Source organism: Balaenoptera acutorostrata, chromosome X, assembly GCF_949987535.1.
Source record: "Balaenoptera acutorostrata chromosome X, mBalAcu1.1, whole genome shotgun sequence".
NCBI lineage: Eukaryota > Metazoa > Chordata > Mammalia > Artiodactyla > Balaenopteridae > Balaenoptera > Balaenoptera acutorostrata.
This window is the reverse complement of record NC_080085.1, coordinates 82,609,240-82,634,253: the sequence shown is the minus strand read 5'-3', so window position 1 is coordinate 82,634,253 and position 25,014 is coordinate 82,609,240. Positions and strand designations below refer to the sequence as shown.

The following is a 25,014-nucleotide window of genomic DNA, read 5'->3' as shown; positions in this document are numbered from 1 at the left end:
AATATATAACTAATAAGAACCTACTGTATAGCACAGGGAACTCTTCTCAATACTCTGTAGTGACCTATATGGGAAGATAATCTAAAAAAGAGTGGATTTATGTATACGTATAACTGATTCACTTTGCTATACAGCAGAAACTAACACAACATTGTAAATCAACTATACTCCAATAAAAATTAATTTAAAAATAAATAAAATTTTAAAAAATTTAAAAAATTAGCCAAACTAAAAATAAATAAATAAGTAAAAGGTCCTTCAGTTGGGAGGTAAAATCAGAGGCCTTCTGAGAAGGAGAATATTGTTTCTTCTGAAAGCAGCTTAAACAGGATTTAGAATATTGTATAATTTCAAATACAGAGAGCTCATTTCTTTCACAATGTCTGTTATTCAGACACCATCCCTTACAAATTGATAAATTGCAAGTTTACAAGTAAAATGAACATTTCTATAAATGATTAAATTTGAAACAAATAGCAATTCTAATCAGTCTTGAACCCCTTAACCAAATAAACAAATAAGAAAAACTAGTTTGAAACAAATAGCTAATAAACTTTTAAAGTCAATACAAAGTTGCTATGCCTAACTCTGTGAGGATCCTTTTAAAGTAAAAATTATTAGACTGGGAAGAGAGAAAGTGAAGTTAAAGTGAGGAATTTTTTTATAACTTCCCCAGAAGTCCTATGTGTCTAGAAACCCAGTAGGCGGACAGGTTATTAGAAGTCCCAGAGAGAATTTTAAACCATGCAGGTTCACTGCAAATCCAGACACATTTTGGTTATTTCTAGCTGAAGGGTCAACCTGCCATGGTTGTTTCTTTTCAGGAGGGTCTAAGCATGAGCTTCATGGGATGGAGAATACCTGGGCACATTGAAGCAGAAAGTTAGTCCCTCAAAACTGTGATCCTTAAACTCTTGGGAATAAAACCTCTCTGGCCACCCATCCTGTCTCCTTCACAGGAAATCTGGTTAAAAAATGAGCTGGCCCTGAGAGGAGAGAGTATTAGGGTACACAAACTTTATCCAAAACAATGGTTTTTGGATAGTGAAGAAGTATAACAGCATATAAGAGTTTGTATTCTCCATTTACAAGGCCTTGTTGCTAGAGATTAGGGGATGTGGAGAGAGGTTTTAAGAAAACAATAGAAAAAAGTAGATCATCTGTGACCTAATAATATAAGAAAAACCTCCAATCAATAGCATGCATTTACCGAGCACCTACTGTGCACGAGGCATCTTGCAAGGTGCTGCATATACTAAGACCAAGAAGGCATAGTTCCTGAGTTTATTTCTTGAAACAGATCTAACATGACTTTCCCCAAGAGAAATTGAATAAAGATAACCATGAACTATTGACCCCCTTATAGTTTTCATCTATTGTCCTACCCTCTGGACACTTCAAGAAAAATCTGTTTTTAGCAGTAAAACAGTAAAGGAAGTAGGAAGCCAATGAAGTTTCAGAGATTTTTTAAAATATACATTCAAACTACAGTGATACTACATTCTTTACTTCATACCCTTTTAATACAAGCCACCTTTAGCACCCATTTATTCACTCAGGAATCATCTACTGAGATTCAATTGTGTGGTCAGGCATGGGGCTGGGCACTGAGTATATGATCAAGCACTTAATGGAGCTCATAGTCAAGATTAAAAGAAAAAGTCAATGGCAGCATGCCAAACCAAGACATCATTTATAGGTATATAAAAAGTAACCCTTGACCATTAGAAATTTAAATTCCAATTTATAAATTTTATTATATTCTCTAAATAGATTTTGTTTGAGTTATATTCTATGGAAATAGATGATTCCTTTAAAAAGAAACACTTAGTAGCTGAAATCAGAACTGTTAACTGAACCAGCTGTTAGATAATCAAGTTGTTCACAACTATTCATTTCCCTCCTTGTAACAGAGTCATGCATTCCCATGCTCACCGTGTCACTTGCAAGGCCTACTTGAAGGTGAAGTGCACTTCCCCACCCAGTTATCAGGGGTGGCCATATGATTTGCTTTGGTCAGTGGAATGTGGGTAGACATGATATATGCCATGTCCTAGAAGAGGCTTTCAGTGGGATCATATGCTTGGCTCTGCCTCTCTCTATTGCCCTTGCCAACAGAATGACGTGTATAAGATAGCGGGTGTTCTTTTAACTAAGGTCTGAGAATTAGAAACAAATGCTGACCTCCAGCCAAAATATAACATGAAGAAGAAATAAGCCCCTGCAACTTGGGGACTGTTTATTACTACAGTAAAGCTGACTAACACCTGACTTTTACTTAAATTTCAGTTGACATAATCCAGAGTAGTTTCACAAGTTAATATGCTAAGGTAGAGGTAAAGAGGGGAGAAGTTCATCCTTCTTCAGAAAAGATCAGCAGACCAGAAAATCGAAATTTAAAATGGCTATGTGATCCATGCTAATCAAGACCGTTGAAAAATATTATTAATGGGAATAAGTAAATAGTTAGCTAATGATTTTTTAGCTTTCAAAATTATACCAACTCGTCTGTTTTCTTTAAATGCTTAGTATTTAGGTATTTTGTAATAAATGATGGAGGTCCAGTTTAAAAGTTTAATTTTACTAATTTAAGATTTAATATAGTTTTTAAATAAAATTAGTTTTATATCCATTATAGGGAGCCCCTAAATACATTGATTACAGCAGTGTTTCTCAGCGTATGGTTGAAAGACCACCTGCATGGTAATCACTGGAGATGCTTACTAAAAATGCGACTTCACAGCCACCCCTCCCCTCAGCCTTTTTGAATCAGAATCTGGCAGTGAGTGGACAGAAAGCTCTTAAAACATTTTAAGAACCTCTCCAGTATTTCTGATGCAAACTTGAGTTTCAAAATCACTGTTTTAATTTTCCTATTATTGTTCAGATCAGTGTTAGTGAATTCAGCTATCCCCCAACTTCAACCTAAGTGCAGTTTCAATTGTTTTGACTAGAAAACATCTTGAGTTGAATTAGCATAGATAATGTTGTAAAACATAAAGTTTTGCTTATAGATAAAAAATACAGTGCTTGTAATTGTTATTAATAATTATGCTAGGGGTGAAAAAAGGAAGAGTCTGGGAAGCTTCTCTTTGAATTTTTTGTGGAAAAGTGGAACCACTTAAATTACTTAGATGTCCAAGGAACGTCTTAACTCGTTTTAATAACCCAGCAAAAGTACACTATGAGCCCTGCCAAATGAAGTCCTCATTCCCTGAAAGTATCTCCTTGTTGATTTGTGAGATATTTTCATTATTCCTTTAATGACTGAATATAATTCACTCCTCAAATGCACTGACCTCCTAAATTATAGTCAGGGACCTAGACTTGCAGAAATTTGAAGTTAGAAAGGACTTTAGAGATTACCTAGCTCAGTGAGCTCATCTAATAGATGAATAAACTGAGATTTGGAGAGATACAGGATAGCTTAACTGTAGACTAGCTACCAAATTATTCAGTACAATAATACTGATAATATTTTTATAGCCACGCACTAGGAATAAAAGTCCAGTAACTCTAGACCACAGAATTCTAAAAAGCTTTATTCCTCAGGATAAAACCAGGAATCTGAATTTATTCAACAAACAAGTAATAAGCTTCTACTCTGTGCCAGGGACTTTGTTAATCCCTTAGCAGGCAAGGATAAATAAAAGATAATTCCTGCGCTCTGAGAAATGATAATCGGTTAGAGAATAACGGTTATCACTCAATGCATGACAGGGACTGTTATTCTCTGTTTATAGATGGAGAAACTGAAGCACAGAGAGGTTATGCAACCTGCCTGAAGTCTCACAGCTAGCCTAGCAAGGGGTTATATTAGTTTACTAACACTGCCATAACAAAGTACCACAAACTGAGTGGCTTAAAACAATAAAAATGTATTGTCTCACAGTTCTGGAGGTTCGATTCTGAGATCAAGGTACCAGAAGGATTGGTTCCTTCTGAGAACTGTGAGGAAGAAGTTGGTTCCATGCCTCTCTCCTAGTATCTTGTGGTTTCATAATCTTTGGCCTTCCTTTACTTCTGCTGCAGCACCGCAGTTTCTGCCTTCATCTTCACACGGCGCTCTCGCTGTGTGTATGTCTATGTCCAAATTTCCCCATTTTTATAAATACACCAGTCATATTGGATTGGGGACTGTTGGTTCGCAACCTCGGGAGTCCCCGGGTGAAATTTGAAACTGGTCCACAAACTTGGAGGACAAGAAGAGACTGAAGAAAGAGTTAGACCACCCCAGATTGGTAGGTGGCAGTTTTAATAAGCAAAGGAACTTACATATGAGGTTTGTCTTGGGCAGCCACAAGACAAGTAGATCTCTGCACCCACAAGCAAGAATCTTTTTTTTTTTTTTAAGTATTTGTTTATTTATTTATGGCTGTATTGGGTCTCCGTTTCTGTGCGAGGGCTTTCTCTAGTTGCGGCAAGCGGGGGCCACTCTTCATCGCGGTGCGCGGGCCTCCCACTATCGCGGCCTCTCTTGTTGCGGAGCACAGGCTCCAGACGCGCAGGCTCAGTAATTGTGGCTCACGGGCCCAGCTGCTCCGCGGCATGTGGGATCTTCCCAGACCAGGGCTTGAACCTGTGTCCCCTGCATTGGCAGGCAGACTCTCAACCACTGCGCCACCAGGGAAGCCCAAGAATCTTAAAAGTTTATATAGAGGCCTTAATGTGGTTGTCACATGCCCAATCCAAAGGGTCTCAACAATATCTTATTCTCTCAAGGCTGCATTCTTGAGATGGCTCCGAGCATATGAATTGTGGGCAGAACATAGATTCCAAGGACAGGGGAGGGGATAAGGAGGCTCCAATTGTCCAGGTCCAACTCATGAGTCAACAAGCAGTCACATCCTCTCGATGACCTCCTCCAACAGCCCCCCCCCCCTTCAGTATGACCTCACCTTAACTAACTCCATCTGCAATAACTCTATTACCAATTAAGGTCACATTCTCAGGCACTGGGTGTTAGGACATCAACATATAAATCTGGGGGACATAATTTAACTCATAACAATCTACCCTTTAGCCTTCAAAAACTCATGTCCTTGTCACATGCAAAATACATTCACTACATTCCTACATCCCCAAAAGTCTTAACCAATTCCAGTATCAACCCGAAGTTGAAAAACTCATTCAAATATCATCTGCATCAGGTATGGCTGAGACTCAGGGTAAAATTCATCCTGAGGCAAAATTCCTCTCCATCTGTGAACCTGTAAAACCAGATAACAAGTTGTCTATTCCCAAAATACAGTAGTAGGACAGGCATAGGATAGACCTTCCCATTCCAAAATGGAGAAATCAGAAGGAAAATGGGGGTCACAATCCCCCAGCAAGTCAGAAAACTAGCTTGCAAATTCCATTAGCACTTAAGGCTTAAGAATAATCATCTTTGGCTTGAAGCTCTGTCCTCTGGACCCACTAGGGTTTCAGCCCTGCCTCCTCTGTGCCAGGTACAGACCTTGTATCCTCAGCCCTGGGTGGCAGCCTGCCCCATGGAACAAAGCTAGCCTCTGAACCACTTTTGGGGTCCTTTTGCTGAAGGATAACACAATTTTCAGCCAAATATCTTTATAGACCCATTTCCTTCCTATATAATCTCAGAAGTCCAGCAACTTTCCTTCATTTCCACCCCTCTGTCCCCTTCAGTCCAAGCTGGCAACATTTCTCCTGAGATGGTGATTGGATACAAAAGGCACATGCCTAGTCTCTTTAGCAAATAGTTGTCCGGTCACACCCTTAGTGTTCTTTCCACAGCACACTTTTTCATTTTTTTGGGTAATATGGATAGGTTGAGAATTTTCCAAACTTTCAAGTTCTGGTTCCTTCTTGTTTAATATTTTCTTCAATCTGTCTCTCTCCTCTCACATATACTACAAGTGGCAAGGAGAAATCAGGCAACACCTTCAACACTTTGCTTAGAAGTCTCATCAGCTAAATACCTAAGTTCATCACTTATAAGTTCTACTTTCCATCGAACAAAACACAATTCAGCCAAGTTCTCTGCAACTTTATAATAAGGATTTCTTTTCCTCCAGTTTCCAATAACATTTTCCTCATTTCTACCTAAGATCTCACCAAAAGTACCTTTAACATTCATTTTTCTAACAGCATTCTCGTCATGATGATATATGTATTCTCTAAGATGATAGGCGCTTTCTCTATAAATCTCCTTTCACTCTGAATCTTCATTAGAATCTCCTTTAACATCCATATTTCTATTAACAATCTCTTCAAGGAAATCTAGGCTCCTTCCATCAATAGCCTCAAAACACTTCTATCCTCTACCCATTACCCAGTTCCTAAGTCACTTCCACATTTTGAGATATTTGTTACAGCTGCACTCCACTGCAGCACCAAAATCTTAGTTCACTAGGGCTGCAGTAACAAAGTACCGCAAAGTGATCACTTAGAACAACAGAAAATTATTTTCTCACAGTTCTGGAGGCTAGAAGTCTGAGATCAAGGTGTTGATAGGGCTGGTTCTTTCTAAGGGCTGTGAGAAAGAAATCTGTTCCATGCTGCTCTCCTAGCTTCTGGTGGTTTGCTGGCAATCTTTGGTATTCCTTGGTTTATAGAAGCATCATCCCAATCTTACCTTCATCTTCATATGGTGTTGTCTATTTGAGCATGTCTTTGTCCAAATTTCCCCCTTTTCATAAGGTCATGAGTCATATTGGATTAGGGGCCCACCCTATTGCAGTATGACTTCATCTTAAGTAATTATTTCTACAATGACGTTATTCCCAAATAACATCATGATGTGGGCACTGGGGGGTCGGATTTCAACATATGAATTTTGAAGTGACACAATCCAACTCACAATAGGGGTAAAGGCAGGATTTCATTTCAAACAACCTAGCTCCAGAGTTTGTACATGTAACCATTCTGCTAGGTATGTGCTATAGTAAAAGTCATAAGAACTATATGGACCCAGATAACGAAGCAATTCCATCTAGTGAACAGTGGTTGGGGATTGGAGTATGCTTTCTAAAGAGGTAATGGTTGAGCTGAATTATGAATTATGAGTTAGAGTTCACCATACAGAAAGAAATGCATGAGCAAATGCACAAAAGTGAAAACGTACTTGGTACACCACCACCTCTCACTCATACTACTGCAACAGCCCACTAATTGGTCTCCTTGTTTCAGTTCTTGCCCCACTGTGGTCAATTATCCATCAGCAGCCAGAGTAATCTTTTTCACAAAGGCAAGTCAGATCATGTAATTTCCCTGCTCTCAACTCTCTAATAATTTCTCATCATACCTAGAACAATCCAAAGTATTCACCAGACCCTCAGGAGCTACTTGATCTGACATTTACCTACCTTCCCAACATCAGTTCCTACCACTCTTGACCTAGCTTTTTATGCCATAGTTATACTGACCTGTCCCCTGGCTGTTCCCAATTTCAGAATATTTTTCTCCCAGATTTTCACATGACAAGTTTCTCTTCATTATTCAGGGTTCAACTCAGATGTCATCTTCTCAAAGAGGTCTTCTCTGATCATCCAATCTAAGTAGACTTCTCCCAATCATTCTCTATCTCATCTTACGTTATTTTTTCCCCTCGTGGCACTGGGCTGTGGCACATAAATAAATCATCCTGTATTTACTTGTTTATTGTCCGTCTCCCTCCTCCAGAATGTAAGCTTAGTGAAAGCAGGGACTTTGTCTTATTCATGGCTCTATCTCCAGCACCTAAATCATGCCTGACACTTTATAAATGTTAAATAAATGCCACTATTCAAGAACAATTTGACAGAGTTATACTGGCAGAAACCGCAGTAGAATAAGAGGAATAAATGAGAGTAAAGAAGTAGAGTAGTGAGCACAGACCACTTTTGCAAGGAATCTATATGTTGAAGAAGAGAAATTGGCTAACAGCTAATAAGAGAAGTCAGGATTAGGGCAGATTTTATTTTTGGTTCTTGGTTGTAATTGTCATCACAGATAAGCACATACAGAAGCTGATTAGGAGAAAATGAAGAGAGAGAGAGAGAGAGAGGGAAAGGGGGGAAGGGAAAGGAAGGGGGAGGGAAGAGAAGAGGAAAAGAAGAGAGAGAAAAGAGAGAGAGGGAGAAAAGGAGAGAGAGAGGTTAGATACATAGGAAAAAGAGGATAATTGATTAAAGTCCTGGTGGAAATGGAGGGTATGAATTCAAGAGCACCATGGATAGGTTATCTTTGGAAGAGAGTAGGGGCACATCTTCCAATGAGACAAAATTAAATGAGTCAGATAGATGTGAAAGTAAGACATATTTGAAGGCTAAGGGAAGGGATGTTGAAAAATATCACTGAAGTAAGCTGCTAAACCCTCTGCTAAAATGAAGGGCTGAAAGGGCAGGGATCTTAATGAAATTGCTAAGGTTTTGCACAGAGATTGTGAGCTACAGGAAAGGGAACCAATTAGGAATGAGCAAAAGAGTTGTTTAGCTGTCTTGACAGCTGAAGTTGAGGATCATATATTTGTAATGGATCCAATTTAAAAAAATATGTGCTTTTCCTTCAGTAGTACTCTTTATCCCTGAAGAAAAAGAGGGAAAAAAATTGAATGTTGCAGAGTTGGTGATTAGCAGGACAAGGTCAACAGAAGAATAAGACAGCTGGAAAGAATATAGTTGAAGTATTTGACCATTTTAACTTGTTAGTGAACGAAGTAGAGCTAGGAGAAAGCCAACGATCGAGATCTGTAAGGTGGTATACTAGAAGTAAGGGATTGGGAGAGACAGCGTGTTGTGGTCAGATAATTGGAGGCTAAAATTTAAAGAATGAAACAAATATGAGATGAGGGAAGGATGGATTTCAGAGGTAGTGAGAATTTGGGGGAAGATATTAGAAATGTTCTCTATCCTGATTGTGGTAGTGGTTTTATGGCTGTATACAACTGTCAAAACTCATCAATTTGTACATTTTAAATGGATGTGGTTTATTGTACATGAGTTATTTCTCATTCTAGTTGATATGAGAAAAGTATTGTTTTTAATTGAAAAAAATTTAGGTAATGGCAAAGTTCGGGTTGTAGCCATGGTGCTAAAATGTAATGTTGGTGAAGGTCACTAGAAAATAAACTTAGAAATTGTAGGGCCAGGTACTGGCAGTTACCAAAGATGAATGGGGGTACTGTGTAAGCCAGATTTATAAATGCACAATGCCAGTCTAGTAACCTGGATGCAAGGTTGTTGAAGGAAGCATGTTCTCTTCTTTTCTTTATCTTTTATTTTTTTCTTCCAGTTTTGTTGAGCTATAATTGACAAACAGTACTGTGTAAGTTTAAGGTGTACAGCATAATAATTTGACTTACATGCATCAAGAAATGATTACCACAATAAGTTTAGTGAACATCCATCATTTCATATAAATTAACATTAAGGAAATGGAAAATTTTTTTCCTTGTGATAAGAACACTTAGGATTTACTCTCTTAAAAAAAACTTTCATATATAACATACAGCAGTGTTAATGATATTTATCATGTTGTACATTATATCCCTATTACTTATTTATCTTATAACTGGAAGTTTCTACCTTTTGACTGCCTTCATCCAATTCCCCCTACCCCCACTCCCCACCTCTGATAACCACAAATCTCTTTTTCTAAGAGTTTGTTTGTATGTTTTTCACATACAATTGACCTACACCACTATGTTTGTTCCTGGTACACAACATAGTGGTTTGATATTTCTATACATTTCAATATGATCACCAGGATAAATTTAGTTGTCATTTGTTACCATGCAAAGATATCACATAATTATTGACTATATTCCCCACATTCTACATTTCATACACATGCAAAGATATCACATAATTATTGACTATATTCCCCACATTCTACATTTCATACCCATAACTCATTTATCTTGTAACTGAAAGTTTGTACCTCTTTATCATCCTCACCTATTTTTCTCCTCCTGCCACCACCTTCCCTGTGGCAATGATGTGTTCTCTGTATCTATAACTCTGTTTGTGTTTAGTTATGTTTGTTCATTTGTTTTGTTTTTTATGTTCCACAGATAAGTGAAATCATACAATATTTCTCTTTCTCTCTTTTGGAATTGGTGTTGCCCCACAGGTGCGCAGGTTGGAGTCTTGGGGTGGTTGGGGGCTCAGGGAGCCCTAAGACAGGTAGACTGCTGGTAGGTGGGGCTGTGTACCTGCCCAGCTAGCTGCTTGGCCTGGGGCATCCAAGACTGGGGCTGACCAACTGGTGGGCGGGGCCAGATCCACTAATAAGCTAAAGAGAGGATTCCAAAATGGCGCTTGCCAGCACCAGTGTCTTCGAGGTGAGATGAGCTCTCAAAAATGGCTGCTGCCAGCATCTATGTCCCCAGGATGAGTCCCAGTTGCCACCTGCCTCTCTGGGAGACTCTCCAAGATCAACAGGTGAGTCTGATCCAGCTCCTTTCAAATTACTGCTTTTGCCCTGGGTCCCAGAGCCCATGAGATTTTGTGTGTGCTCCTTTCAAGAGTGGAGTCTCTATTTCCCACAGCCCTTTGGGTCTCCTGAAACTAAGTCCCACCGGCCTTTAAAGCCAAACGTTCTGAGGGCTCATCCTCCTGGTGCAAGACTCCTGGGCTGGGGATACTAATGTGCAGCTTGGACCCTTAGCTCCTTTGGGAGAACTTCTGCAATTGTAATTATCCTACCATTTGTGGGTTGCCTACACAGTAGTACAGGTCTTGACTATAATGTGTCTCTGTCCCTCCTACCCATCTCCTTCTGGTTCCTTCTTTATATCCTTAGTCTCAGAAGATCTTTTCTGCTATTCTTCTGTTCATTCTCATTGATATTTGCCCGTTGTAATTTTGGTGTGCCCGTGGGAGGATGTGAACTCAGGGTCTTCTTACTATGCCATCTTGGCCACTCCAATCACAAAATAATTGAAGGAAGCATTTTAATTGTTCACTTACTATATTATGTTTTTTTGTTAGGTGTTGGTTTAGTTCCAATTGGCAAATCCAGATTGTATAGGTGCAATACTGTCAAATTTATTTATAAGAATTGCAAACACAGGCAATAAAGGCTCAAATTAAAGGTGAAGTATTAAAATCAGGATTATTATCATGCCTTGAAAAGACGAAAACCATTCTATGGATCAATACAAAATACCATTTACCTGACTATATTCCTTGGAACAAAAGTTCTCTTTTTTGGGATGTTGCTGTTTCTAATCATGTTGCTATTTTAAGTCTTACTTTTAATACCCATGTTCCTATCAAAACAAAAATTAAAATTCCACTCTTTCTCAGGACACTAGGCTTCCTCAATTCATTCTCACAATGAATTCAAAAGAGAAAATGTGAAACTTGGAGTACAAAAAAAGAAGTAAATCAGTTGGCAAAAATAGAATTTCTCTTTTTTTTTTAACTCTAAGCATGTTTCTGACCAGAAAATACTAGATTTTTCATGCATTTCATTAAGATACCTCTCTTATAATACACAATTCATTTGAAAAAAAATAGTATTTCCACCCAAGGAATAAAAATTTAAAAGCTGCATTCCAGGTATAAAAATAAAATGACTTTATTTATTTATTTTAACATCTTTATTGGAGTATAATTGCTTTACAATGGTATGTTAGTTTCTGCTTTATAACAAAGTGAATCAGTTATACCTATACATATATCCCCATATCTCTTCCTCTTGCATCTCCCTCCCTCCCACCCTCCCTATCCCACCCATCTAGGTGGTCACAAAGCACCGAGCTGATCTCCCTGTGCTATGTGGCTGCTTCCCACTAGCTATCTATTTTACATTTGGTAGTATATATTAGTCCATAACACTCTCTCACTTTGTCCCAGCTTACCCTTCCCCCTCCCCATGTCCTCAAGTCCATTCTCTACAACTGCGTCTTTATTCCTATCCTACCCCTAGGTTCTTCAGAATCTTTTTTTGTTTCTTTTAGATTCCATATATATGTGTTAGCATACGGTATTCGTTTTTCTCTTTCTGACATACTTCACTCTGTATGACAGTTTCTAGCTCCATCCACCTCATTACAAATAATTCAATTTCGTTTCTCTTTATGGCTGAGTAATATTCCATTGTATATATGTGCCACATCTTCTTTATCCATTCATCTGTTGATGGACACTTAGGTTGCTTCCATGTCCTGGCTATTGTAAATTGAGCTGCAATGAACATTGTGGTACATGACTCTTTTTGAATTATGGTTTTCTCAGGGTATATGCCCACTAGTGGGATGGCTGGGTTGTATGGTAGTTCTATTTTTAGTTTTTTAAGGAACCTCCATACTGTCCTCCATAGTGGCTGTATCAATTTACATTCCCACAAACAGTGCAAGAGGGTTCCCTTTTCTCCACACCCTCTCCAGCATTTATTGTTTCTAGATTTTTTGATGATGGCCATTCTGACCGGTGTGAGATGATATCTCATTGTAGTTTTGATTTGCATTTCTCTAATGAATAATGACGTTGAGCATTCTTTCATGTGTCTGTTGGCAATCTGTATATCTTCTTTGGAGAAATGTCTATTTAGGTCTTCTGCCCATTTTTGCATTGGGTTGTTTGTTTGTTTTTATGATATTGAGCTGCATGAGCTAACTGTACATTTTGGAGATTCATCCTTTGTCAGTTGTTTTATTTGCAAATATTTTCTCCCATTCTGAGGGTTGTCTTTTTGTCTTTTTTATGGTTTCCTTTGCTGTGCAAAAGCTTTTAAGTTTCATCAGGCCCCATTTGTTTTTTTTTGTTTGTTTGTTTCATTTCTCTAGGAGGTGGGTCCAAAAGGACCTTGCTGTGATTTATGTCATAGAGTGTTCTGCCTATGTTTTCCTCTAAGAGTTTGATAGTGTCTGGCCTTACATTTAGGTCTTTTATCCATTTTGAGTTAATTTTTGTGTATGGTGTTAGGGAGTGTTCTGATTTCATTCCTTTACATGTAGCTTTCCAGTTTTCCCAGCCCCAATTATTGAAGAGGCTGTCTGTTCTCCACTGTATATTCTTGCCTCCTTTATCAAAGATAAGGTGACGATATGTGCGTGGCTTTATCTCTGCGCTTTCTATCCTGTTCCACTGACCTATATTTCTGTTTTTGTGCCAGTACCATACTGTCTTGATTACTGTAGCTTTGTAGTATAGTCTGAAGTCAGGGTGCCTGATTCCTCCAGCTCCATTTTTTGTTCTCCAGATTGCTTTGGCTATTCGGGGTCTTTTGTGTTTCCATACAAATTGTGAAATTTTTTGTTCTAGTTCTGTGAAAATTGCCAGTGGTAGTTTGATAGGGATTGCATTGAATCTGTAGATTGCTTTGGGTAGTAGAGTCATTTTCACAATGTTGATTCTTCCAATCCAAGAACATGGTATATCTCTCCATCTGTGTGTATCATCTTTAATTTCTTTCATCAGTGTCTTATAATTTTCTGCATACAGGTCTTTTGTCTCCTTAGGTAGGTTTATTCCTAGGTATTTTATTCTTTTTGTTGCAATGGTAAATGGGAATGTTTTCTTAATTTCACTTTCAGATTTTTCATCATTAGTATATAGGAATGCAAGAGATTTCTGTGCATTAATTTTGTATCCTGCTACTTTACCAAATTCATTGACTAGCTCTAGTTGTTTTCTGGTAGCATCTTTAGGATTCTCTATGTATAATATCATGTCATCTGCTAACACTGACAGCTTTACTTCTTCTTTTCTGATTTGGATTCCTTTTATTGCTTTTTCTTCTCTGATTGCTGTGGCTAAAACTTCCAAAACTGTGTTGAATAATAGTGGTGGGAGTGGGCAACCTTGTCTTGTTCCTGATCTTAGTGGAAATGGTTTCTTTTTTTCACCATTGAGGATGATGTTCGTTGTGGGTTTGTCATATATGGCCTTTATTATGTTTAGGAAAGTTCCCTCTATGCCTACTTTCTGGAGGGTTTTTATCATAAATGAGTGTTGAATTTTGTCGAAAGTTTTCTCTGCATCTATTGAGATTATCATATGGTTTTTCTCCTTCAATTTGTTAATATGGTGTATCACACTGATTGATTTGCATACATTGAAGAATTCTTCCATTCCTGGAGTAAACCCCACTTGATAATGGTGTATGATTCTTTTAATGTGCTGTTGGATTCTGTTTGCTAGTATTTTGTTGAGGATTTTTACATCTATGTTCATCAGTGATATTGGCCTGTAGTCTTCTTTCTTTGTGACATTTTTGTCTGGTTTTGGTATCAGGGTGATAATGGCCTTGTAGAATGAGTTTGGGAGTGTTCCTCCCTCTGCTATATTTTGGAAGAGTTTGAGAAGGATGAGTGTTAGCTCTTCTCTAAATGTTTGATAGAATTCACCTGTGAAGCAATCCGGTCCTGGGCTTTTGTTTGTTGGAAGATTTTTAATCACAGTTTCAATTTCAGTGCTTGTGATTGGTCTGTTCATATTTTCTATTTCTTCCTGGTTCAATCTCGGAAGGTTGTGCATTTCTAAGAATGTGTCCATTTCTTCCAGGTTGTCCATTTTATTGGCATATAGTTGCTTGTAGTAATCTCTCATGATCCTTTGTGTTTCTGCAGTGTCAGTTGTTACTTCTTTTTCATTTCTAATTCTATTCATTTGAGTCTTCTCCCTTTTTTTCTTGATGAGTCTGGCTAATGGTTTATCAATTTTGTGTATCTTCACAAAGAACCAGCTTTTAGTTTTATTGATCTTTGCTATTGTTTTCTTCATTTTGTTTTCATTTATTTCTGATCTGATCTTTATGATTTCTTTCCTTCTGCTAACTTTGTAGTTTTTTTGTTCTTCTTTCTCTAATTGCTTTATGTGTAAGGTTAGGTTGTTTATTTGAGATGTTTCTCGTTTCTTAAGGTAGGATTGTATTGCTATAAACTTCCCTCTTAGAACTGCTTTTGCTGCATCCCATAGGTTTTGGGTCGTCGTGTTTTCATTGTCATTTTTTTCTAGGTATTTTTTGATTTCCTCTTTGATTTCTTCAGTGATTTCTTTGGTATTAAGTAGTGTATTGTTTAGCCTCCATGTGTTGGTATTTTTTTACAGTTTTTTTCCTGTAATTGATATCTAGCCTCATAGCGTTGCGGTCGGAAAAGATACTTGATACGATTTCAATTTTCTTAAATTTACCAAGGCTTGATTTGTGACCCAAGATATGATCTATCCTGGAGAATGTTCCATGAGCACTTGAGAAGAATGTGTATTCTGGTTTTTTTTGGATGGAATACCCTATAAATATCAATTAAGTCCATCTTTTTCAATGTATCATTTAAAGCTTGTGTTTCCTTATTTGTTTTCGTTTTGGATGATCTGTCCATTGGTGAAAGTAGGATGTTAAAGTCCCCTACTATGATTGTGTTACTGTTGATTTCCCCTTTTATGGCTGTTAGTATTTGGCTTATGTATTGAGGTGCTCCTATATTGGGTGCATAAATATTTACAACTGTTATATCTTCGTCTTTGATTGATCCCTTGATCATTATGTAGTGTCCTTCATGTCTCTTGTAATAGTCTTTTTTTAAAGTCTATTTTGTCTGATATGAGAATTGCTACTCCAGCTTTCTTTTGATTTCCATTTGCATGGAATATCTTTTTCCATCCCCTCACTTTCAGTCTCTATGTGTCCCTAGGTCTGAGGTGGGTCTCATGTAGACAGCATATATACGGCTCTTGTTTTTGTATCCATTCAGCCAGTCTATGTATTTTGGTTGGAGCATTTAATCCATTTACATTTACGGTAGTTATTGATATGTATGTTCATATTACGATTTTCTTAACTGTTTTTGTTTTTTTTTAGGTTTTTTCCTTCTCTTGTGTTTCCTGCCTAGAGAAGTTCCTTTAGCATTTGTTGTAAAGCTGGTTTGGTTTGGTGGTGCTGAATTCCCCTAGCTTTTGCTTGTCTGTAAATGTTTTAATTTCTCCGTGAAATCTGAATGAGATCCTTGCTGGGCAGATTAATCTTGGTTGTAGGTTTTTCCCCTTCATCACTTTAAATATGTCCTGCCACTGCCTTCTGGCTTGCAGAGTTTCTGGTGAAAGATCAGCTGTTAACCTTATGGGGATTCCCTTGTATGTTATTTGTTGTTATTCCCTTGCTGCTTTTAATATTTTTTCTTTGTATTTAATTTTTGATAGTTTGATTAATATGTGTCTTGGCGTGTTTCTCCTTGGATTTATCCTGTACAGTACTCTCTGTGCTTCCTGGACTTGATTAGCTATTTCCTTTCCCATATTAGGGAAGTTTTCAAATATTTTCTCAGTACCTTTCTTTTTCTCTTCTTCTTCTAGGACCCCTATAATTCCAATGTTGGTGCATTTAACGTTGTCCCAGAGGAAATTACTTTATTTTTAGTAAAATGTACACACACATAAATACACACACACACATTCCACATAAAGAAATATCAGATACAGTATATGAAGGAAAATGAAGAAGTCATTTCATAATGATTATTAAAAATTTGAAGAAGACCCTCATTCTATTGTCAATTTTATTGTGTATCACGAGGTCTGAATAATTACCTACACAATTTTCCCCTCTTCCTGAACACACAATTGCACACACACACACAAACATATTTTTCACCAAATTTCTCTTAAAGCAAAGAGTCCATGTAGGCAAAAACACCTAGACATAAAAACTGCACTAAACTAGAGTGTATCTTCATACTGTACACATTTGCTTTACATTATCTTTGTGAACAGAAAGAGAAAAAAATGACAAGATAGAAAGATAAGGAGTTGAAACTTACTGGGATCATCTAAATTCTCTTGGAGCAGTTGTTAAAGTCAGCCAGTTTTAACATAAAATATAATATTTTAGAAACCACATATTTATTGGTAGCTAGGATGTCAGGTAAAATTCTGAAACAATCAAGAAAAAATTAAGTAAACATCACTAAAATAAGGTACGGTTTCCTATACCAACACTGAATTATATAAAAATATTGTACTTTGAAGTTTCATTGTAATCTAAGATAAAAATATGGCTCAGTGGTAAAACTGGCCTTAATAATCATACGTGCATCCATTCACTCACTAATCTATCAATTCATTCATCAGACACTTATTAAGCATCTACCATATGCTTCCAGTGGTAGACTGTGCATCTACAGAGATGAATAAACCAAGTTCAAAATGCAGTAGGGTGACAAGTCAAGAAAAGAAACAATTGTAAATGTGATATGCAAAAACAATTGTGAAGTTTTCACACACTGAAAATTCTGATTATCTCTTTCTAAGGCAAATAAAAAAGAACAACATTAATGAATTTTGAATACTATATTCTGATTTCAAAATTAATTTTTAAAATTAAGACACAATGACAAAACATCAGCTGTAATACCATGATCCAGAGATAATCAATGTTTACATTCTGTGTATATATACTTCCTATCTTTCAGTGGGTATAGATACATATACATATGTATTAAATAAAGTTTATATGTGTTCATATACATATATATGTATTATACAAAATTTGAATCACACCATATATAGTTTTTACAATTTTCTTTTTAAATTATTTGTATATTGTAAATATCTCCCATTGTTAAATGTTTTCTTAAAACATTTTTTTAAATGACTGCATAAGATTTTATAATATGCATGTATTATAAGCTATTTAGCCATTCCCTATGTTAGGCATGTAAGTCCTTTCCGATTTTCATCTAGTATAAACAAGACTTAGAGAAATATTCATCTACATCTTTGTGCACAGCTCTGATTATTTATTCACAATAATTTTCTAGAAGTACAAATTAGGGGACAAAGCAATAAGGAAGATTTTTTTTCATTTTTTTTATATTGAAGTATAGTTGATTTACAATATTAGTTTCAGGTGTACAACATAGTGATTCAATATTTTTATAGATTATACTCCATTTAAAGTGATTAAAAATAATGTCTATATTTCCCTGTACTGTTCAATATAGCTTTGTTGCTTATTTATTTTATACATAGTAGCTGTTTCTCTTAATCCCATACTCTGATCTCTCCCCTCACACCTTCCCCCTCCGCACTGGTAACCACTAGTATATTATCAATATCTGTGAGTCTGCTTGTTTTGTTATATATATTCATTTTTTTTATTTTTTAGATTCCACATATAAGTGATAACGTACAGTATTTGTCTTTCTCTGATTTATTTCACTAAGCATAATACTCTCTAGGTCCATCCACATTGTTGCAAATGGCAGAATATAATTCATTTTATTACTAATATTCCATTGTGTGTGTATATATATATATATATATATATATATATATATATATATATATATATACACCACATCTTCTTTACTCATTCATCTGTTTTTGATGGTCACCTATGTTGCTACCATATCTTGGCTATTGTAAATAATGATGCTATGAACATTAGGGTGCATGTATCTTTTCGAATTAGTGTATTCATTTTCTTCGGATATATACCCAATAGTGGAAATGCTGGATCATATGGTTGTTCTATTTTTAGTTTTTTGAGGAACCTCCATGTTGTGTTCCATAGTGGCTTCACCAATTTACAATCCCAACAACAGTGTACTAGGGTTCCCTTTTTCCACGTCCTTGCCAACATTTGTAATTCGCAGACTTCTTGATGAAAGCCATTTTCACAGGTGTGAGGTGATGCCTCACTGCAGTTTTATTTGCCCTTCTCCCATGATTAGCTATGTTCAGCATTTTTTTCATGTGCCTGTTGGCCATCAGTATGTCTTCTTTGGAGAAATGTCTGTCTATTTAGGTCTTCTGCCCATTTTTTAATCAGATTGTTTGTTTTTTTGATGTTAAGTTGTATGAGCTGTGTATATATGTTGGATATTAATTCCTTATCGGTCATATAATTTGAAAATATTTTCTCCCATTCAGTAGGTTGTCTTTTTGTGTTGTTTTATCTCTTTTATTCCTCACAATTATTTTGGTTATATAATGCTATTATTTCATTTTTGGCAAAAGAAAAACCTAGCATGACCAACCATCTTAGTTTGTTCATGACTGTTCCAATTTTAGCACTTAAAATCCAGAATCCCTGGATACCCCTCAGTCACCAGTAAATTGGGATGATTGGTCACCCTAGAATTGAAGGTTGGAGCACTTATGTGATTCACTCAAAGTAGCACACCAGGTAATTGGTGGAGCTGAGATTTAAATCCAGTTCAGATTCCAAAGCCCATATTTTAACTTTGGATACATTCATATGAGCAATGTGGTAATATAAATTACTACAGGAAAACATGCTGGAACAGCTGGCTGACCACGGACAAAATAAAATTAGATCAATACCTAACCCTTTACACTAGAATAAATTATTGATCAATAAACAATTTAAATGTAAACTCTGGATGAAAACATGAATACATGTGTAATCTTGGAGTAAATATGGACATTCTAAACATGACACAAATGCTAGAAACCAGAAATGAAAGAATGAATAAATATGATTGCATTAAAAATACATATCTATAACTTAAAACATCCAACAAAAATTTTTTTAAAAAAAGGATAAACGGGGAAAATATTTGCAACATAGATGGTAAATGATTAATGACCTAAATATATAAAAAAAACCTCAAAAATTAATAGGAAATATCTAAACTCCGTAACAGAAAAATGGACAAAACACATTAATAAGCACTTCAAAAAAGAAGTACAAATGGCTAAAAACTCATGAGTAGAACGTCATACCTTTAGTAGTGACAAAATTATGCAAAATAATACAAAATACTAGTTTTCCTGAAGCAGATTAACAAAGATTAAAAATAATTAATAATACCTAGTGTTGATGATTGTATGGGGAAAAGGGGCCCTCTCATACAAACATGGTAGAAGTATAAAAATAGCAAAACATGTAAAAGCATTTTGACAATATAAATCAGAAGCCTTAAAATGCATATTTTTAATCCAAAAAAAATCCCTTTTCAAGACACTATCATAGGGAAATAATTTGACAAATATACAAAACTACATGTACAAAATGCTCATTCTAGCACTGTTTATAATAGCATATAACTTAAAATGACTTAATATCTCTCCATTGGTATTAGTTACACAAATTATGGCACATCCTTGCAATGCAATACTATGTAACCATTAAAAATCATTCATTCAATCATCCATTCATCAAATATTTATTGAATGGCAGGCATATTACTAGTTGCTGGGGATACAGTTTTTAAAAAGGCTATATATTTATCCTCCTATATCTACTATCTATGCAGAAAGTAAACAGAAAATAGACAAAAGAACTGTAACCTGCAATAAGAACTTAATGGAGATAAACAAGAGGCTGGGAGAAGTTAGCAGAAGGACTTAGATCCATATTTATTTATATGCAGGGCTTAACTTCCCCCAAGTAGACACGTGTCAAGGATTCAACTACATGGAATATTCAAATTTGTTTCAAGACATGTTTAATATGTGCTATAATCAATCAAGCTGCTTATGATCTCTCTTACAGTCTAGAGAGCAGAGCACACATGCCAGTTAAAAAGTGTCTTTCCAAAAGGGTGGTGAATTCAGAGTCTCTATCCTATAATCAACAGAGATATCACCACCAAACTCTGCCCGAATAGTCAGACCATGTGAACTCTGCTCTCATACAGCTCTCTCTGGACTTCGACATTGACCACCTGCTCAGATTCTTCACCTTTTCTCTCCCTTTATGTTGATCTCTGATTACTTGCAGGGCATCTCCTTCTAGTATATTGAAACATATGAAATTACTGATATTTATCCATTTTGGACCAACCGAAATGACAATTTCATATGATCAACTTCCTATTAAAAAAAAAAATCCTCCATGTCAAAATCCTGAAATACTTTTTTTTGGACTCACCAAGACAAATGTCTTGCTCCTCTGCTGCCCACACTGCAGTTGCTACAAATGAGCCATGAGCTGACGTCAGTAATGGACTCCACTTACAACACTAATGTCTCAACTATGTATTTTCTCCTAAATTCTGACATTTAGAATAACATGCTATAATTTTATACTTTATTTCCATCATATCACTTATCTGTTTAGCCATCCTACAAGAGAAGAAGATGGGAGGAAAGGGTATTCAGTTGAATATTATTCAAAAAAGCTCTATCTCTTTCAGCCATTTTTGAGGGGAATACTAGCAAACTTTAATTGTGTGAACTTAAAAGATATTTGCATGACCTCTGCAACAATCTAGAAAATGAAGAAGGTATTCATCAAATTTATTGTACAAACTGTAATATTTATAGAGACTTCAGTATAGCTAGCCACTATTGCTACAAACCTTGGAGTCTGACAAGTTCAAATCTATGAACAAATTTTTGAGTTAGTGTCCTCACTTGTAAAGTAAGGGTAAGAATAGGACCTGCCTCATAGGATTATTAGGATAATTAAATGAGATAATACATATAAAATTACTTAATACAGGCAGACACATAATAAATGCTCAACTAAAAGTAGTTTTCTAGCCTCTTAAAAAAACATTTTTTATTCTTTAGCCTAATTCCCTAATTATAAGATAGAACCTAGACACCAGAATTGCAAAATGGGCAGCATTTTGCAATTTGGGGTGGGAAAAAAAGCATAGAAAATTCTTTGCTCTAAATTCTCCGTGAAGGGGCCCAGTGATTCCGCATTTGGCCAATGCTTCTACTTGCTTTTCAATCCTAGTGAAAGTGAATTACACAGCCAATTGAAGTAAAGACTGAATGACAGAGCAGAAGAGAGTTTCCCCACCCCCAATTGCATTATTTTCTCTGTGCAAAGGAGAAACATTTAGCGTTATTCTTAGTGAAATATGTATCACAGTTTATAAATTGACCTTGTAAGATTTTTAAAAGTGCACCCTCCCCATTAGGTCTTGAAAATATAGAGTGGATATACTTATAATTTAAGCCACTTCACTTGGGCTTACCACAGCTCAAGTAACTTTTCCTGGCTAGCAGGTAAATCAGCTACTGAATGTCAGGGGCCAGAGATTCAGGCTTGGGTCATCCTCAGCTAAGGTGAAGCAGATGCCCAGCGGCTGTCTAAAGCAGCTCAGTAGCCAAATGAGGGTGAACCAGCATAGCAAACAAAGGACAAAACTTGAAGTTTTCTAAGATTCCAAGATGTCAATCTCTAAGCCAGGTCAGCAAACTCTCTGAACTCTGGGAAGTTTTTCCTTGAAAAGACTCTCAAGCATTTGTTCCAAAGTTTTAAGGGCCGGCATAGCCAGTGGCACCTGCAACTGGCAAGGACCCATCCTTCAAGTTGTGCCAAAGGCCTACTCTGAACACTTTGGGCACCAGAATGTTAACTGCAATTATCATGTTAGAAACCTCTTTCTTAATATTGGATTGACTTCTTCAAAAAGACAGAAAAATTATATTTGCCTAAGTCTAGATCCTGTCAAGATTCTACTTTTCTTTTCTCAACTAATTCTGAAATTATTCCCCCATGCAGGCAACAAGTCAATAAAGCCCAGTAGAAAAGATACTATGGGGGCTTCCCTGGTGGCGCAGTGGTTGAGAGTCCGCCTGCCAATGCAGGGGACACGGGTTCGAGCCCTGGTCTGGGAAGATCCCACATGCCGCGGAGCAACTAGGCCCGTGAGCCACAATTACTGAGCCTGCGCATCTGGAGCCTGTGCTCCGCAACAAGAGAGGCCACGATAGTGAGAGGCCCGCGCACCGCGATGAAGAGTGGCCCCCGCTTGCCACAACTGGAGAAAGCCCTTGCACAGAAACGAAGACCCAACACAGCCATAAATAAATAAATAAATAAATATTTAAAAAAAAAAAAAAAGAAAAGAAAAGATACTATGCCTCGGAGATCAGATCCCAGTTCAGCACTTACAAGGCATCAGACATTGGGCAAGTTGCCTTAGTTAAAAAAATCTGTAAGGTAAATATAATAACATACCTACTTCGTAGGGTTATTGTGACCATTAATATGTAACTTGATAGAGTGCTTAGCCTATACAACTCTGCTTAAAAAATATTGGTTCTTTTATTATTTTTAAATTACGTTTTATTATACTTGATCCCAACCAGATCCTCTCTTCTGTTAACCAGCTCTGCATCATTCCTTGTTGTTTTTTGGCTGAATCCTACTACAGTCCATGTTGGTTACAATCAGCAGAGAACTCTATGCACAGCTGCTCAAAGGATAGGGTCTTCATTAACTGTTTCTACCACTCTGGCCATTTATGTCCTCATTAGCTATTGCACAGATTCATATATTGCTGGAACTTAAGGTGGGGATGTGACTCCCTTACAATCAGCACTCTGAAAAAAAAAAGGCAGCTGCTATTCAGAAAAACCTTTTCTCTCTCTCATCTCCAGGCTAAATGGAAAGAGGAGTTTAATAGTTTGCCCTGTCTTTGGCTGTATGCCACCCAAAAGCATTCAACCATTACTAAATTAAAAATGACTTCATGGTGCTCACTTCAGCAGCATATACACTGTAATTGGAATGATTCAGAGAATATTAACATGGCCTCTGCACAAGGATGACATACCAACTCATGAAGCATTTCATAATTTTAAAACAGGCACTTTCATATATTGTGCTGAAAGTGAAAATGATAAAACCCCTATAACAGTGAATCCAGCAATATTTTCCCAAATTGCAAATGTATTTACCCCTTGATCCAGCAATCCTGAGTTTAGAAATCTATCCTTCACATATATGAAATGATGTATTTACATTGCAGACAGAACAAATTAGGACGTTCTCTATACATTGATATAGAGAAATATTCAAAATATGTAATAAAAAATACTGTTTCGAGATATGGAACAGATTAACTTTTGTATAAGAAAGGGGCCTGAGAATATATATTTACGTTTGCTTGTACTTGCATAAAGAAACAGAATAAACTAATAAAAATAACTACCTATAGTATGGATAGAAAATTATAGCCAGCAGGACTGCTGCCTATTTTTAGAAATAAAATTTTGTTGGAACACAGCCATACCATTTGTTTCTGTATTGTCTATGGCTGCTTTTGCACTGCAATGGCAGAACTGAGTAATTGCAACAGAGTCCACATGGCTTGCAAGCCTAAAATATTTATTACTTGAGCCTTTACGGAAAAAGTTTGCCAACTCCTGACTATAGGGTAGTGGGAATGGATAGGAACAGGGATGGAAGTAAGGCTTCTCAATGTACACACTCTTTTATATGTCTTTGGTTTTTGAACTTTTGAATGAATGTATTGCCTTTTTATAAAAATAAAATAAAAACAAAACCAATGAAATCTTGTTGGAATGTTCTGGGTAGGAAACAGACAACAATAAACCTAGAGCAGGGATTTGTGTTTGGGCTTTGAGCAGCCCAAACAAATTTCTTAACAAATATTTGTGAAATTAAAAAATAATCAACTAAAAAAAATAATAATCAACTTAGAAAATTCATTTAAAATGAAAAAATTACATTATGGTTACTCCCTGTGTTGCACTCTCAAAAATCACCCACGTATACAATAGCCTGAAGTGTTCTTGTTTGGCTACTTCATACACATATATGGAACCTACTAAGAGCCAGGCACTGTGCTAGGCAGGTAGTGAGAATTATATTTGTTGATATTATGATTAGACGCTTTTAATCTAATATATATTGAGCTCTTATTATGTGTTACATGCTGTTTTCAGTGCTTTATATACATCATCTCATTTAATCCTCACAAAACCCCAAATTTATAACTTCAGCCCAGTCTTCTTTCCTGAACTCCAGACTCACATAGCCAACTGCCTACTCAGCTTCTCCATTTGGCTGTCTAATAGACATCTCAGACTCAATTCCCCCAAAAACGAACTGGGTATTTCTTCCCACAATGCAACTGCTCCATCCACAGCTTTCTATATCTCATTGGACAGCAATTTCATCCTTCCGGTTGCTCAAGCTGAAACACTCAGTCTTCCTTTAACCTCTCTCTTCCTCTCATATGACACATCTCATTCTCCACCTCTAAAATTATCTAGAATCTGACAGCATCTCATCATATCCACTACCACCACCCTGTTCTGATGCTCTGGGCCATCATCATCTCACACCCAGCCTTGTCACTGATTTCCTTGTTTCTCCTCTTGCCCCTTTACA

The 25,014-nt window shown here is 36.6% G+C and overlaps 1 non-coding gene across 1 annotated transcript; it reads left to right on the top strand.

Moving 5' to 3' along the window:
* Nucleotides 1–23,350: 23,350 nt before the first annotated feature.
* LOC114238199 (U6 spliceosomal RNA) lies at nucleotides 23,351–23,457 on the top strand. The gene has a single exon (XR_003623608.1). It is a non-coding gene; the product is annotated as a U6 spliceosomal RNA (small nuclear RNA).
* The last annotated feature ends 1,557 nt before the right edge of the window (nucleotides 23,458–25,014 follow it).